This window comes from Dermacentor silvarum, chromosome 2, assembly GCF_013339745.2.
Source record: "Dermacentor silvarum isolate Dsil-2018 chromosome 2, BIME_Dsil_1.4, whole genome shotgun sequence".
NCBI classification, from domain to species: Eukaryota; Metazoa; Arthropoda; class Arachnida; order Ixodida; family Ixodidae; genus Dermacentor; species Dermacentor silvarum.
This window is the reverse complement of record NC_051155.1, coordinates 67,550,833-67,567,386: the sequence shown is the minus strand read 5'-3', so window position 1 is coordinate 67,567,386 and position 16,554 is coordinate 67,550,833.

Genomic DNA, 16,554 nt, shown 5'->3' with positions numbered 1-16,554 from the left:
GCACCTACAACTATTGCGTAACTCCTTTTTCAGTGTTTAACAGAAAGCCGACGAAATACTAAAGAAAACAAAAATTTCCTCGCCTGTGTAGTTCAAATTTAGTGCTAATGAACTTCCAATAATGTGAAACACGGGGAAGTGCGAAGCAGTGATGCGCCAGTGCTGGAGTAGGGCATGAGGGAGCACCAATTGAGCCCTTGTGGGGTGGTGGCGCCCTCTCTTGCGCTGGTAACAGTCTGGTGTTTCGGAAACGATTTTAATGCGTTTCTATGAATTCATGCGCTTAATTCTCGATTATTTCTCCATTTTAAATCATTCTGAATCATGTTAGTTTATTTTGAACTGGTTGTGATCAATTTTGCACGTGTTTTGCCCTGTTTTGATGTTTGATTTTTTAGCGTGATCACGACACATCACGCGTGACGGACGCTGACAGCCCGCACCCCTAAAGTGCTTCGCACTTAAAACACTATACAGTTCGTCTGGGTAGCGTGGCGTTGCAGTTCCTATTGTTGTTAGCGGTACAACTGCGAATGTAAACTGTAGTGTATTGCGATTGTATGCACAGATAGCTCTATTGTGTAAGTTGGCTTTCCTGCAGTGCATTTTCGGCGCTCACAGACGAATCAGTTAGACATAGAAAGCTTCGCCTTAATATATTTCCCCTTAAGAACTCCATTAAATCGTCGTCTATGCCTACGTGCTTGAGAATATCCCATAGCAATTGCCTGTCTGCGCAGTCGTAAGCTCCCTTAATATTCAGAACTGCTATCCAGAAAGGTCGATTCAGAGTTAACGAAATCTCCATGCACTGCGTTAGTACAAAGATATTATCTAAGCGTCTGCCTGGTCTAAACCCATTCTGTAGCCCCTGAACAAATTGTATTTGTCCAGCTACTTCGACAGCTCTAAGTATAAGGCTTGTAATTCCATTCTATGGGGTGAGAATTTTTAAGTTTTCCGGAATTTTTAACGCAACAGCCTTAAGGGCCCCGTGTCGCAGAAAATCCGACAGCGGCATTGGCGTGGGCGCGCCGACGTCGTTGGCGGGAAAGCCCCTAACTGGCGCAAATCATCATTCCGGAGCACCCCGAAGGCGCTGGCCCTGCAAGTGGCGCAAGACGTTAGTGAAAAAAATCGAATTTCTCGAAGCAAAATCCGTGAGAAATATCGTAAAGTACGACTTAACTACAATAGCGTGATAGCGTCTGATTGTTGTTAGAATATACATGAAAACTTGATGCTCTTACGCCGAAACTCAAACACAAGCCCTTTCTCTAGCATTTCTACCATTCATACAGCGGCGCACCGCGGTTCTTTTCTCGCAAAAACACCATCCAGATGGCGCTCGCCTCCTCGGCAGCCACTCGCGGAGGCCAATTTGGACAAAAAAAGCTCAGTTGCCGGGAAGCCTGATAAGCAGCCAGGGATCTTTGAATGCTCTCGCGTTCCACTCTTATAGGCGAAGCTTAAGCGTCTTCCAAATTTTTTTCACGCGATATTGTTAAAGGCCCCGTGTCGCAGAAAATCCGGCGTCAGTGTCGGCGTGGGCGCGCCCCGCGTCAGTGGCTGAGAAAATCATCCCGAACCACATAGGCCCTCAACGTGGCGCAAGAAGTTAGTGAACAAAATCGACTTTCTCAAACTAAAATTGGTCAGAAAAATTGTAAAGTATGACTTAGCCACAACCTACAGACATGATAACGTAGGATTGCAATTTGAATGTACGTGCAAACGTATTTGTGTTACAAGAAAATTCAAACACAAACCCTACTTCCAGCATTTATACCGTATACGGTAGAAACCATACCAGCGGCGCGCCCGGGTAGGTTACTTGAAAAAAACACCATCCAGATGGCGGTCGCCTCCTCGGCAGCGTAAAACGGCAGCGGCGCGCAGAGGCGAAGGTGGAGAAAAAAGAAAGATGCAAGTCCGGGAAGCCGGGAAAGCATTCAGGGATCTTTGAATACTGTCGCCTTCCATTTTTAAAGGGGAAGCTTAAGCGTCCTCCAACCTTCTTTTTAGATCACCTGTTGCAGATAGTATAATACTTGAATTTCAGCTGGATATTTCTAAACGACGGACATAACTAACACGCCAAATCAAAACACATATCATATTCAACTAATCGGCAAACATTTAATAATTGTCTTCTTAATTGCGTATTTTGCAGCACATAATGCAGTTCACGATTTAAAGCCGGTGAAATTAAAAGACGTTTCCATCTGAAATGAACTCTCAGGATCAAACCATTATCGAGATATTCACACCGAAAGTGTGCAACGAAATATATCGGCGTTCCATTTATTTTTCTGCTTCAATGCCCGAAAGAGCGTGTTAAAAAAGTAGGTTGTACAACAGTTCATTCTTAGGGTAAGTTTGATGGCGCATATCTCCAAACTGGTGTCATTCTGGAAACTTATTCCAAGTGGATACCTTGCAAATTCAGCGGTTGCAATTCGTAAATTTTAACATGTGCAATAAATTCAATAATTAAAAAGGTAAATAATTAGGAAGGAATGTTTGTTAAATTGTTGGATGTATTCTTCTATTTCTCGTGCTAATGTCCGCCTATCTGAATAATCCAGCTCAATGACTTGAATGACATTATGTGCAACAGGCAATTTCTTTAAAATTCCAAAGAACTTAAAGATGATCTCCCGTATGTATTACCTACTTTAACGAAACAGACCTGTACGAGCTCGACTTATCCTTAGTACATTGTCCTATACAGAAAGGTTCATTCCACTTTCCCACCACCCTAGCAGATTCTTCTTCGTTTTATTTACTTGCCCCATGGCATTACTCAACAGTACCTTGCCCTTTCGACCCAGCTGGTTCATAAGTTGTATTGAGATTCATCGGGTCCTGTGCCCGTGTCATTAAGGACATTTTCGTCTGCTCCTTTCAGTAAAAGCTTTATACGCCAAATTTCGATCTCTCAGGCTTCTCTGTTGTTTCTGTATCTGTTTGAGTCTGAACTACCTTTCTTTCGCGCCGAAGTTATCGCTAATAATGTCTGTGATGTACCGCAGCCCATCGTTTCCTTCTAAGTTACAGTCATATCCCTCATAACCGTTTACGAATTTTAGTTCTACCTCCGAGTGCTCTTACATAGTTACATAATGTTTTTGGTGCGCTTATACTATTTTTGAGTGTGGTTTTTGTAGCCGGAATGACAACACAAACATTAGTATGCGGATGATACTGTCACGTAGTAGTGACGGTAGAGAAAACAGTCGCAAAACTGTGTATGACGAAACTGGTTGTTTATTGGGCGAACCTGTGCCCACAAAAGCAAGCTACACTCAAAGCACAACGATAGCGGCGAACACAGTCGGCGATCGTCGAAAATCTGATCAGCGGCGAAACGCGTCGGCTTTTATACCTGAGTCATCGAAGGTTCTAGATTAATCCCTGATGCCCGCGTGTCTTCCAGAAAGTTCTAGATAATTCGCGTCGGTCATGCAATCAGATAACATAAGCGTCGGTGAAAACAGGCAATGGAAAGAAGCATCGATAACGTTCTAGAAACTTCCGATACAGGCGCGTCCTGCGCCGAGCGATAACGTTTAACATTTGTTAGTCGGTGGAAAGCGGCCACCGGTGAAAGATAAACATGTATACGTGTCAATACCCTCCCCTTAAAAAAAACATCGTCCCGATGCTACAAACAAACGCGAAAGCGAAAACAAAACGACGCGTAATAAAGAAAGAAAATAACAAAGTAACAAAGTAACTATAAGCTCGTCAGCGGGCGTAGAAAGGCTTAAGACGCACCACGTGGATGACTTCAGGTCGTGCCCGGCGCCGCTGTGATTGCGAAATGCCGTCTGGCACCACCTCATAGTCCAGTGCGCCAATACGTCGGATTATCTTATACGGTCCGAAATAGCGACGCAACAGTTTCTCGCTAAGTCCTCGTCGGCGTATCGGAGTCCAGACCCAAACACGGTCGCCGGGTTGGTACTCGACGTAGCGTCGTCGTAGATTGTAGTGTCGGCTGTCAGTCCTCTGCTGGTTCTTGATGCGCAGGCGGGCGAGCTGTCGACCTTCTTCGGCACGCTGCAAATAAGTGGCAACGTCGAGATTTTCTTCGTCAGCGACGTCTGGTAGCATGGCGTCAAGCGTCGTTGCCGGGTTCCTTCCGTAGACCAGGTTGAACGGCGCCATGTGCGTCGTTTCTTGCACGGCCGTGTTGTATGCGAAGGTCACGTACGGAAGGATGGCATCCCACGTCTTGTGTTCGACGTCGACGTACATTGCCAGCATGTCGGCGATGGTCTTATTTAGGCGCTCGGTGAGGCCATTCGTCTGCGGGTGGTAGGCAGTGGTGCGGCGATGGCTTGTCTGGCTGTACCGCAGGATGGCTTGAGTTAGTTCTGCCGTAAAGGCCGTGCCTCTGTCGGTGATGAGGACTTCTGGGGCACCGTGACGCAGGAGGATGTTCTCAACGAAGAATCGGGCTACCTCGGCGGCACTGCCTTTGGGCAAGGCTTTTGTTTCGGCGTAGCGGGTGAGGTAGTCCGTAGCGACGACGATCCATTTATTTCCGCACGTCGACGTCGGAAAAGGCCCCAGTAAGTCCATCCCGATCTGCTGGAACGGTCGGCGAGGTGGCTCGATTGGCTGTAGAAGTCCGGCTGGCCTTGTCGGCGGTGTTTTGCGTCGCTGACAGTCTCGGCATGTCCTTACGTAATGGGCGACGTCGGCAGAGAGGCGAGGCCAGTAGTATTTTTCTTGTATCCTCGCGAGAGTGCGTGAAAAACCGAGATGTCCAGCCGTTGGGTCGTCATGGAGAGCTTGCAGAACCTCTGGACGCAATGCTGAGGGTACCACGAGGAGGTAGTTGGCTCGGAGAGGCGAGAAGTTCTTCTTTAGTAGAATGTCGTTTTGCAAGGAAAACGACGCCAATCCTCGCCTGAACACCTTCGGCACAATGACGGTCTTGCCTTCCAGGTAGTCTACAAGGCTCCTTAGTTCCGGGTCGGCTCGCTGTTGTTCGGCGAATTCGTCGGCACTGATTGGTCCCAAGAAAGTGTCGTCATCCTGGTCGTCCTGTGGCGGCGGTTCGACGGGGGCGCGAGACAAGCAGTCGGCGTCAGAGTGCTTTCGCCCCGGACTTGTAAACGACGGTGATGTCGAATTCTTGAAGTCTCAGACTCCATCGTGCGAGGCGACCTGAAGGATCCTTCAAGTTAGCTAGCCAACACAAGGCGTGGTGGTCGCTCACAACTTTAAAGGGCCTGCCATAGAGGTAGGGGCGAAACTTTGATGTAGCCCAGATGATGGCGAGGCACTCCTTTTCTGTTGTGGAATAATTTGCTTCCACCTTCGATAGCGACCGGCTAGCGTAACTTACAACCCTTTCTAGTCCATCAGTCCTCTGCACAAGCACGGCGCCGAGTCCTACGCTGCTTGCGTCGGTGTGGACTTCGGTATCGGCGTTTTCGTCGAAATGCGCAAGTATTGGCGGCGATTGCAGGCGTCGCTTCAGTTCTTCAAATGCTTCGAGTTGCGGCGTCTCCCACTTGAACTCGACGTCGGCCTTCGTGAGATACGTGAGTGGCTCTGCGATCCGTGAAAAATCCTTGACGAAGCGCCTGTAATAGGCGCACAGTCCAAGAAATCTACGCACTGCCTTCTTGTCAGCGGGCAGAGGAAAGTTGGAGATGGCCGCAGTTTTCTGAGGGTCGGGGCGCACTCCAGACTTGTTGATGACGTGGCCCAAAAACAAGAGCTCCTCATACGCGAAGCGGCACTTCTCTGGCTTTAACGTGAGTCCGGAGGTTTTGATTGCTTGAAGAACTGTTTCAAGGCGCCGCAGGTGTTCTTCGAAGCTTGAGGCAAACACAACGACGTCGTCCAAATAGACGAGGCAAGTCTGCCACTTCAAGCCTGCCAGTACTGTATCCATGACGCGTTGGAAAGTCGCAGGTGCCGAGCAAAGACCAAACGGCATGACCTTGAACTCAAACAGTCCGTCTGGTGTTATAAAGGCTGTCTTCTCCCGGTCCCTCTCGTCGACTTCAATTTGCCAGTAGCCGGTTTTGAGGTCCATCGACGAAAAATACTTTGCGTTGTAGAGTCGATCCAAGGCGTCGTCAATCCGTGGGAGGGGGTATACGTCCTTCTTCGTGACCTTGTTGAGGCGACGATAATCGACGCAGAAACGTAGGGTTCCATCCTTCTTCTTCACTAACACCACGGGGGACGCCCACGGACTCTTGGACGGCTGGATGATGTCGTCGCGTAGCATTTCGTCGACTTGTTGCCTTATGGCCTCGCGTTCGCGCGCCGAAACTCGGTACGGGCTCTGACGCAATGGGCGGACATTTTCGTCGGTTATGATGCGGTGCTTGGCGACTGGGGTTTGTCGAACTTTTGACGACGACGAGAAGCAATTCTTGTATTGCAGGAGCAGAGCTTTTAGTCGTTCTTTCTTATGCCTGGGAAGGTTCTGATTGACGTCGAAAGTTGGTTCAGGTATTATAGTCATCGTTGCGGGTGCACTGGAATCCGTGAAGGCGAAAGCACTGCTGGCTTGTACTATTTCGTCGATGTAGGCGACCGTGGTGCCTTTGTTAATGTGCTTGTATTCGGGGCTGAAGTTCGTGAGCATCACCGTTGCTTTCCCTGCACGTAGCTCAGCTATGCCTCTAGCGACGCAAATTTCACGGTAGAGCAGTAAGTGATGATCGCCTTCGATGACGCCCTCCATGTCTGCAGGCGCTTCGGTACCGACGGAAATCATTACGCTGGAGCGAGGCGGAACGGTGACTTGTTCTTCAAGCACATTCAAGGCATGGTAACTTATGCTTCTAGCCGGTGGTATCGCGTTGTGCGTTGAAAGCGTTATTGACTTGGACCTTAAGTCGATGACGGCACCGTGTTGATTTAGAAAGTCCATGCCTAGGATGACATCCCTGGAGCAGTGCTGCAAGATTACGAAGCTCGCCGGGTAAGTGCGGTTGTTTACCGTGACTCGCGCTGTGCAGATTCCAGTCGGCGTTATTAGGTGGCCTCCCGCTGTCCGGATATCGGGTCCTTGCCACGCTGTTTTCACCTTCTTCAACTTCGCGGCGAACGGGCCACTGAAGACGGAATAGTCGGCTCCAGTGTCGACGAGAGCGGTGACGTTATGGCCATCGATGAGCACGTCTAGATCGGTAGACCGGCGTCTGGCGTTGCGGTTAATTCGTGGCGTCGGATCACGGCTGCGTCGGCTTGCTCTGCTGCTGCTACGTCGCGTCGGAAGGTCTTCTTTCGGCGGCGAAGTGTTGTCAAGGCTGTTGCTAGGTGGCCTGCTGATATCTCGTCGTGATGAATCGCGAATCGTCGTCGTCGGCGGCGTCGGAGGATCTTCGGCATTGCGTCGTACAGCAACCGCACCTCCATCGGTTGCTGCCTTTAGTTTCCCGGGTAAGGGCTGGGAGATCGGCCCCGGGTGGGACCGTTGTACTGACGGCGATGCGGCGAGATGTAGCGGCCTGGTGACGGCGAGCGTGAGGATCGTCGTGGTTGCCACTGGGCTCCGGCGAGGTAGTCGGCGATGTCGCGCGGTCGTTCACCTCGATCGGGACGCGGCGCGTTGACGGGGAACCCTCGTAGGCCCATCTCGCGGTATGGGCATCGGCGGTAGACATGACCGGCTTCCCCGCAGTGATAGCAGAGCGGGCGGTGGTCGGGGGCGCGCCAAATGTCCGTCTTCCTCTGGTAGCTGCGCTGGGTGACGGGCGGGCGTGCTGGCGGCGGCGGCGGTGGACGACGGAACTGCGGCGTTACGGCGCCCTGGCGCGAGCGTGAAGGGGGGCCTTGACGACGGGCAACGGCGGCGTAGGTCAGCGCTTCCGGCTGGGGTTGTGGCGGTTGCGGCTGCACATCGGGATCTCCAAGTGAGCGCTGAAGTTCTTCTTTGACGACGTCGGCGATAGATGCCACTTGAGGCTGCGACCCGGGAAAGAGCTTCTGCAGCTCCTCGCGAACGACTGCTCTGATGGTCTCGCGCAGGTCGTCGGCGCCTAGTGCTTGAGCATCGGCGTAGTTGGTCAGGGCACGGCGGTTGTATTGCCTGGCGCGCATTTCAAGCGTCTTCTCGATCGTTGTGGCCTCGGAAAGAAATTCGGCGACACTCTTGGGCGGGTTGCGCATCAATCCGGCAAATATTTGCTCTTTGACACCCCGCATCAAGAACCGAACTTTCTTTTCCTCAGACATATCGGGGTCGGCGTGGCGGAAGAGGCGAGTCATCTCCTCCGTGAAGATCGCCATGTTCTCGTTCGGCAATTGCACTCTGCTTTCTAATAAAACTTCGGCCCTTTCTTTTCGCACGACATTCGTGAAAGTCCTCATGAAGTTCTCACGAAATAGGTCCCACGTCACCAGGGTGGTCTCTCTGTTCTCAAACCAGGTCCGAGCAGCATCATCCAATGAAAAATAAACATGACGCAGCTTGTCGTGTCGTAGTCGGTGGCTCCCGAGGTTGCTGCAGCAGGATGGGGGACGCTGGTGCTGCCATTTTGGTCGTTGACTTGGCCTTGATTGCAGTGGTCTTTTCGGGAAGAAGTCCGAACTCCGGCACAAGTCCTTGCTGCCTACGGCTAGCTCGCTGGTCCTTGGCGACGTTGGTCTCGTTCTCCGGTTTCGGGCTTGGGTCGCGGCTTTGCGGGGGTGTTCGGTGCATGAACGAACTAGCACCTCCACCAGATGTCACGTAGTAGTGACGGTAGAGAAAACAGTCGCAAAACTGTGTATGACGAAACTGGTTGTTTATTGGGCGAACCTGTGCCCACAAAAGCAAGCTACACTCAAAGCACAACGATAGCGGCGAACACAGTCGGCGATCGTCGAAAATCTGATCAGCGGCGAAACGCGTCGGCTTTTATACCTGAGTCATCGAAGGTTCTAGATTAATCCCTGATGCCCGCGTGTCTTCCAGAAAGTTCTAGATAATTCGCGTCGGTCATGCAATCAGATAACATAAGCGTCGGTGAAAACAGGCAATGGAAAGAAGCATCGATAACGTTCTAGAAACTTCCGATACAGGCGCGTCCTGCGCCGAGCGATAACGTTTAACATTTGTTAGTCGGTGGAAAGCGGCCACCGGTGAAAGATAAACATGTATACGTGTCAATACTAATATCTTCTTCTCTTCACATAATCTACTGACACTAGAATGTTCTGTAAATAACTACCTCATGCACCTATCAAACTGGTTAAGAAGAAATAGATTACGGTTAAATGCCTCAAAAACAACATATGTCATATTTCTTCCGGTAAATGAACCTTTACATAACGAACTTAGTGTAAAGTTTGAGGACACTTTAATAAACCAAGTTCAAGAGCAAAAATTTCTCGGGGTTGAGTTTAAGGATGACCTTAGCTGGTCTGTTCACATAAATACCTTAAGTATGGAACTAGCCCGTACAGTTGGATGTCTATACAAGATAGGTCAGATCATACCTTTCTGGCTAAAAAAGAATATTTATTTTTCCCTCTTTTACTCCAAGTTAACTTATGGTTTATTGGTGTGGGGGACCACTACGCAACACAATTACAATAAACTTATTACTTTACAAAAAAAAGTGATGCGCTGCTTTGAGTCTTTTAATGGAAATGTGCAGGATTTAAGAACAGCTCCTCTGTTCAAGAAACATAGCATCCTAAGGGCGGACCAGTTATATCATTTAAAAGTTTTGCAAGAAGTACACCAGAAGAAGCTTTACGAAAGTTGTGGCTCTGAAAACGCTCAATATCTTTTAAGGCACCAAAAACATCGAACACCAAAAATTAGAACAAACTATGGAAAGCAAACAATGACCTATCAAATACGTGCCATCTTGAACAAATTTGAAGGAATGCTAAACTTTGAATGTACATCACGTGTATTCAAACGCCATGGTATAGAAACATTGTTGTCCTCTGGTATAAAGTACAATCAGAACTAAGCATTTTGTTTGTAACACAGAAAGTGATCTGTAAATCTTGTGTACCACGTCCCTTTTATTGTGTACATTGAATCAATGTTATCTATTATGTGAGAGGTTTTAACGATGCACAAGTGAAATGCATCTTGTTTTTTTTTATTTAATTGTATGTAAATTTAGATAGTGTCATGCAATGTATGATCTGTTGCGTTTACTACTGAACAAGCGTCGCGTTCTCGTTGTTATAGGACGGTGCAAAATGTCATGTTATGTAAGTTTTCTTGGTCAACGCAATTTTATTGTCAATGTTTGGTTCAGCACATTTTTTCCCACGTTTTGTAAGTGCGTCACTCTGAACTGTTTGGGCTAAGGCCTCGTCAGGCATAAACTGCCTTTAGCTTCTGTCCCAGCATCAGGCTTTATGTGCTGTCTGCTGCGAAACTGAAATAAATAAACGGCACCTGAAGGGCTGGTAGATGAGACCGAACCTTCGGTATAGATGTGTATTCGGTCCCCGTAGGTCTCATTCATTAATAGCGGCGTCATCTGTCTCAGACCTATTCTTGGGTGGGTGATAGGCTTTGTTCTTTACTCCCGGAATACTTAGGCGCACCCGAGGCTGTTGCTGGCATCACAAGGGGAATGAAGGCCTTGCTTCTGGGGTGTATCCTGATGGAAGACAATCTGGATTGGTGACGATAACTTCAGAAAACGTGGAACATGGTCTCTGCGAAGGCAAGAACGCCAACTGATGATCGGGGACGCGGAAAAATGACGGCTATGCGCCTTGAGACAATCCATCGCAACGTATGTTTGGATCATCTTTATTGAGGACGATTGTTGCAGGTGTTGACGCGCAGCGAGGAAGTCCTAAGCAAGTGCGCAATGCTTGGCCCTGTAAGCTCTCCAACGAGCGAATATTTGACTTGCACGTATTAGACAACACTGGAAGGCCCTGCTGCCCTGCGTGCTGCTGTACAATACCTCCTGCAAAAGACACCTCAGAAACGGGTCAAGTTTTGTGATTCTAAGGCAGCACTTCAGAGTCTGCATATTGCCCTTTCTCACAGGACTCATGATCAGTTGGCACAGGAGATAAGAGAAGACCACCATCAAGCTATCGATTAAAGGGCATGAAATTATATTTCAGTGGCAACCGGGACATACCAGCATTGCTGGTAACGGCCTCGCCGACGAAGCTGCCCGGTCTGCTCATCTAGAAGGCCGACCACTCGCAATTCCCTTATCCAGGACCGACGCTGCAGGAAAACTTCATATAGTGGCTAAAGCTGTGACTCACAAATATTAGTCTTCTCTTAACCTCCCGGAGTGTCATCTCCACAAAATGGACCCATCTTTGAAATTACAAGTTCCATCAAACATTTCCCGCTCTGAGGCGACAGTATTGTGCCGCCTCTGGCTCGGGCTGGTATTAAGTATTGAGTAAAGGCCTACTCGTTCCGCATTGGAATGGGGGATACGCCCATGTGCGACTCTTGTGGGACCAGAGAAACAATTGAAGATGTCTTATCTCTCTGTCCCCAGTTCGACGTCGAGCGTGAAGCTCTCCGGACACTATTGAACCGGCTGGACTCTCGACCATTTTCGGAAACGAAAATCTTTAAAGAACACTAGTTGCTTTCTTGGACCATGCCCGTATGCGTCGATGGCACAGAAAGCCACGAAAGCATTGTTGCACTACCTCAAGTCGACAGGTATTGGCGAATGTCTGTAGACTCCGTGCGAAGTTTCAAATGTGCACGAAACTGTGCTCTATTTCCTTTCTCCATCTTTTCATATCTATACCCCTTCCTCCACTGCTGGGCAGCAAACCGTACGTGCGTCTGGTTAACCTCTCTGTATTTCCTCTCTTCTATTTCTCTCTATACATATACCATTTTTGCACCCAGCTTTCACATGTACGTTTATTATTGATGGACTAGTTCGCTCGCCACCACTTCTTCCATGTAAGCAGTAATCTCAACATTTACAGCAAAGCTGTATGCCTCTTGCTGGTCGGAAAATTTCGAGACGTATACACAAAACGCCATACTCCATACCATTTGTGCGATAGCTTCGCCGAGCTGGGGAAGAGAGAGCGAAGAGAGACTGAGTGAAATCAGAAGATAAAAATAGCATCGCGCAGCATAGCAGATGCGAGGTGGCGAGGAGGAGTGAGGCATGTGGTAGTGGTAGGCGTAGAGCTGCTGCTGACGCCGATCGCGTTTCCTCGCGTTCGCGCTGAACGCGCCTGGTGTCCGTAACTGCAGCCGATGCCTCTGGCGGCGGCTCGGCAGGTTTCGACCAGAGAGCTAGCTATACACTAGTTGCTTCCGAAAGACTGAAGCCAGAGCTAGGGAAGCTGAAACGAAACGTGGCAGAAGTGAGCACCCCGAATTTAGATTGGTGGAAGCCGAGAGTTCGCGTAAGCGAAGAAATGACGATCCGGAGGCTTGTGAACGCGGCCGATTGAAATCATCGGGATACTTCACAGAACATCGCGAAGAAATCCTGAGCGCCAGGAACCTAAGTGTGTGGTTTGCTACTACTGTACTAGGCTTTCTTTCCCCTGCTCCACTGGTCTCTGGCGTTTGCGGTAGCAGAGCCATGAATAATTTTTACAGCGAAGCGGTATACCTCACGTTGGTCGGAATATTTGGTGGCGTAAACATTAAACTCCAGGTTGACAATTGACGGCAAACAGCATATATTTCTTTTCAAGCAGGCGTACAGCATACACACACACACACACACACATATATATATATATATATATATATATATATATATATATATATAGTGCATAGATAATGTGCACATGGCTTCGGGCCTGAAAGACGACGAGGTAGGCAATATAACAGCTGGCCCAGGACTGGGTGCTGTCTCTGTCTCCTTTATTCCATTACAATATATATATATATATATATATATATATATATATATATATATATATATATATGTATATATACTTAGTGACATCCCCACGCTTTCATATATAAAACGGAGAGCCGTCTAGCAACTCATTCGGTTCATTCTAAGACTGCCATGCGTAGACCACGGAACGTAAAGAAACCAGAACAGCGTGAATACAATGCTCGATCATGTGGGGTGTTCTTTACAGCTTCGCTGGACATTCACGTTCGCAGGGCGGGATGGCGGCCAATTGTTTTCGCTTCTCGATAATCTCTAAACGCCTGCTTACGCTCTTTCATAGCTTGTTTTATTTCCTTATTTAACCTCTTGCGTGGTTTCCTCTTTCCTTCTTAAATCACTTTTTAGCCGTGCTTGTCTCATCTGCAGCAGGAGGTCTACGAGTTCCTTGTAATCCCAGGCTGCAGTAGGAAAGGCCTACATTTTCTTGTCTACGCTTTTTGCTGTTGCTGCTGTTTGTTTTTCATTTAGTTTATTCTGCTGCGGTTGCTAACTGTCTTTCGTTGGTGTTTCTCCAACAAATTAGAGTGACACGAGTATGATTGCTACCCAGGCTATCTGTTCCATGTTCATTTATCATCATTTGGTCGAGTCGTTCGTAAACCGGTTCGGAAACTAAAGACCAAACTATACGTACGCGTACCGGCGCACGCGAGCTCGCGCCCACTCGTCTCATGCATGCGCAGATGGTGCAGTACAGACCGTACGCGTCGAAGCGTGGCTCTAGCACAGAGATCTAATTTTTACGCAAGCTAAGAAATAGCGTTATCCAACATGGCGGCACCATGGCTCCCGTGTCAGCGTGAATTCTCGTGATGGCTACCTTCTCACTCGCGGAGATCGCCCGTAACTACTGAAATGAGCTTTCACTATTTTTAAACTGACCTGAAACGTTAGCTATAAGCGCATCTTGCGCCCAACTTCTAAGATCGTTCTACGATTCCGGCGCCCGTAGGCCTAACGAGACGCGTCCGCATAGCTATAACAGGATGGCATCTAATGGATTTTGTTGGCTTGGGTATGTTTGACACGAGGAACCAGACGAAACGATCTCAAAAATAGGAAACGATGTCTACCAAGGCGAAAAGGTGAGCCAAGTAGGCGTGCGCTGCAAGGCTACTCCCGGCCACGTCTTTTTTCGTTCCCATGTGCAGCTAATTCATAACTGCTCCTTACAAGTCTCTTTACGCCTTTGCCACTTCATACTTCGCCTAATTAGCACGTCTACACTGTAGTGTTGCCAGTTCACCGGGGATGGTACTCAAGAGGCCCGCAATGAGAAAGCCGGTCGACACTGAACACAAACAACCACTGTTTTTATTCTGCTTAGCACAAACGCTTCACAGCTAGGAGGGTGCGCCACTCCTCAACACAGTAGTAGCGACCTCTACATCTCCACGGTGTTCCTACATTCGGCAGCCATAAGTCCAAACGGTCCGGCGGAACAACGCGTCGGCCGCTACGCGTGCGCACAAGACCATCCCGACCACAAACACCAACACGATCACCACCCTGTCCCGAGTCACTCGTCGTTATAGTGGTACTTGGAGGACCTTGAGTTGGTTGAGATACTTGCTATGGTTTGGTTTCTCCTGATGAAGTGTGGGGTGGCGGCGATGCTGGAACAAAGGGGACAAGGTGACACCTGTTGCGCTGCAAGATGCCGCCTTGTCCTGTTTCTACTATGTAGCTCCTGGGTCTTTGTACTGGGCTTAACACGGTTCCTTTTACGTTTTCTGGCAGCACCCAGACTTGCTGTCCTATTGGAAGTTGCATTTGATGCCTGGCCCGATGACGCTGATTGTAGCTCCTTTCCTGCTTTTTTTTGGTAGGACACGTTTCTCAATGCTACTGTGTCTTTCGGTGGCACATTTGGGTGTAGAAACTATTGCTTCCCTGGGGACTTTGGTTCTTAGCCGATGACCCTTCAAGAGCTGAGCCGGGCTAAAACTATTGAAGCCTGGGGTATCCCTGTAGCATAGCAGATCCATGTGGGGGGTCTTCTTCCTTGGTGAAGAGGTTTTTGACCATCCTTACCATTCTCTCTACTTCCCCATTGGACTGGGCGTAGTGGGGACTGCTTGTCGTATGGACGAAGTCATACGAAGCGAAGGCTGCAAAATCTCGTGACGAGAATGGCGGGCCATTGTTAGACCGAATCTCCTCGGGTATCCCGTGGCGGGCGAATACGCTCTTTAGCACATCGAGGACAGCTTGCGTGGTTGTACTCCTCAAGGTTATTACTTGTGGGTACCTCGAGTAGCAATGAACCACCAGGGGGAAAGTTTGCCTACTGAAGTGAAATAGGTCCATGCTGAGAAGTTGCAATGGACCATCCGGGAGAGGTGTCGGTATAAGTGACTCAGCGAAGTTAACTCGAGTGACAGCGCATTTCTCACAGTTGGCGACCAGAGAGGTACTGTCATTAGAGATGCCAGGCCACCATACTGAATCTCGCGCTAGGGCTTTGCTTCGGTTAACGCATTGATGTCCCTCGTGTAGTGGTGCCAAGACTGTAGACCGAAGTGACAATGGAATAACCAAAAAGACACCTTTGAGCAGTACGCCGTCGCAAACAGAATGTTCATCAATCATCGAAGAATACCTGGAGATGTGCAACGGCAGCTTGTTTTTCCGAGGCCACCTCCGCTGACAGAAGGAGATTAATGTAGTGCATTCGTCATCCGAACTTTGTGCTCGACGCACCTCCTGCGCTTTAGTGGAAAAACTTCAAATGTGGCAGCCACTGTTTCTGCAATATAGAGCTCCATTACATCAAGGGGTGTGCAGGCTACAGTTTCTGTGGTAAGGAGCTGCACAGTATCCATGAGAGATTAATTTGGGTTTTTGATGCGTGAGAGAGCATCAGCTATAGCTAAGAGCTTACCAGGCACATGAAGTACCTGAAATTGGTAAGGAATCATTTTGATCCGCAGCCTTTGTATTCTTGGAAGCTACATGTCGAGCTCCATCTTGCCAAAAACAGAGACGAGGGGTAGGTTATCTGTCTCAATGTCGAGTGAGATGCCACGTACGAATTCGTCAAACCTCCAGAGAGCCCAGGTTATAGCCGAAGCTTCCTTTTCAGTTTGGCTATATCTCGGCTCCATCTTCGGCATTACTCTCGAGGCAAAAGCGACAGGACGGCGCTCAGCAGATGGCTGCGTCTGCAGCAGCTCTGCCCCAAGTCCAAACGAGCTAGCATCAGCTGAGACAGTGGTTGCATACGACTGGTTGTACTTGACCATAGACCTATCGGATGTCAGTATCTCCTTCACCTTGACAAATGCGGCCTCTTGTTCATGCTGCCAAGTCTAGCTTGCAGACTTGTTGAGGAGAGATTGTTGAGGAGGGAGGCCCTGATTGGAGTGGTTATGTCAGAGATATGTGGCAAGAACCTAGCCAGATGATTCACCATCCCAAGAAGACGCCTGACGCCTGCAACGTCTTTTGGAGCTTCCATGGTCTTGATGGCTGCAACCTTGCCTGGGCCCGGCCTGATGCCTTGTGCGGACACAATTACTCCCGTCCTCGGCAAGACGGGACAGAACCTGGTTCAGTGGGACATCATGTTCCTCTTGAGTGCGTCCGAAGACCAGTATATCCTCAATCATATTTGCTACCCCTTCCTGTCCTTCAAGAATTCTGGCCATCTGCTTTTGAAAATACTCAGGCGCTGAGGTAATGGCAAATGGAA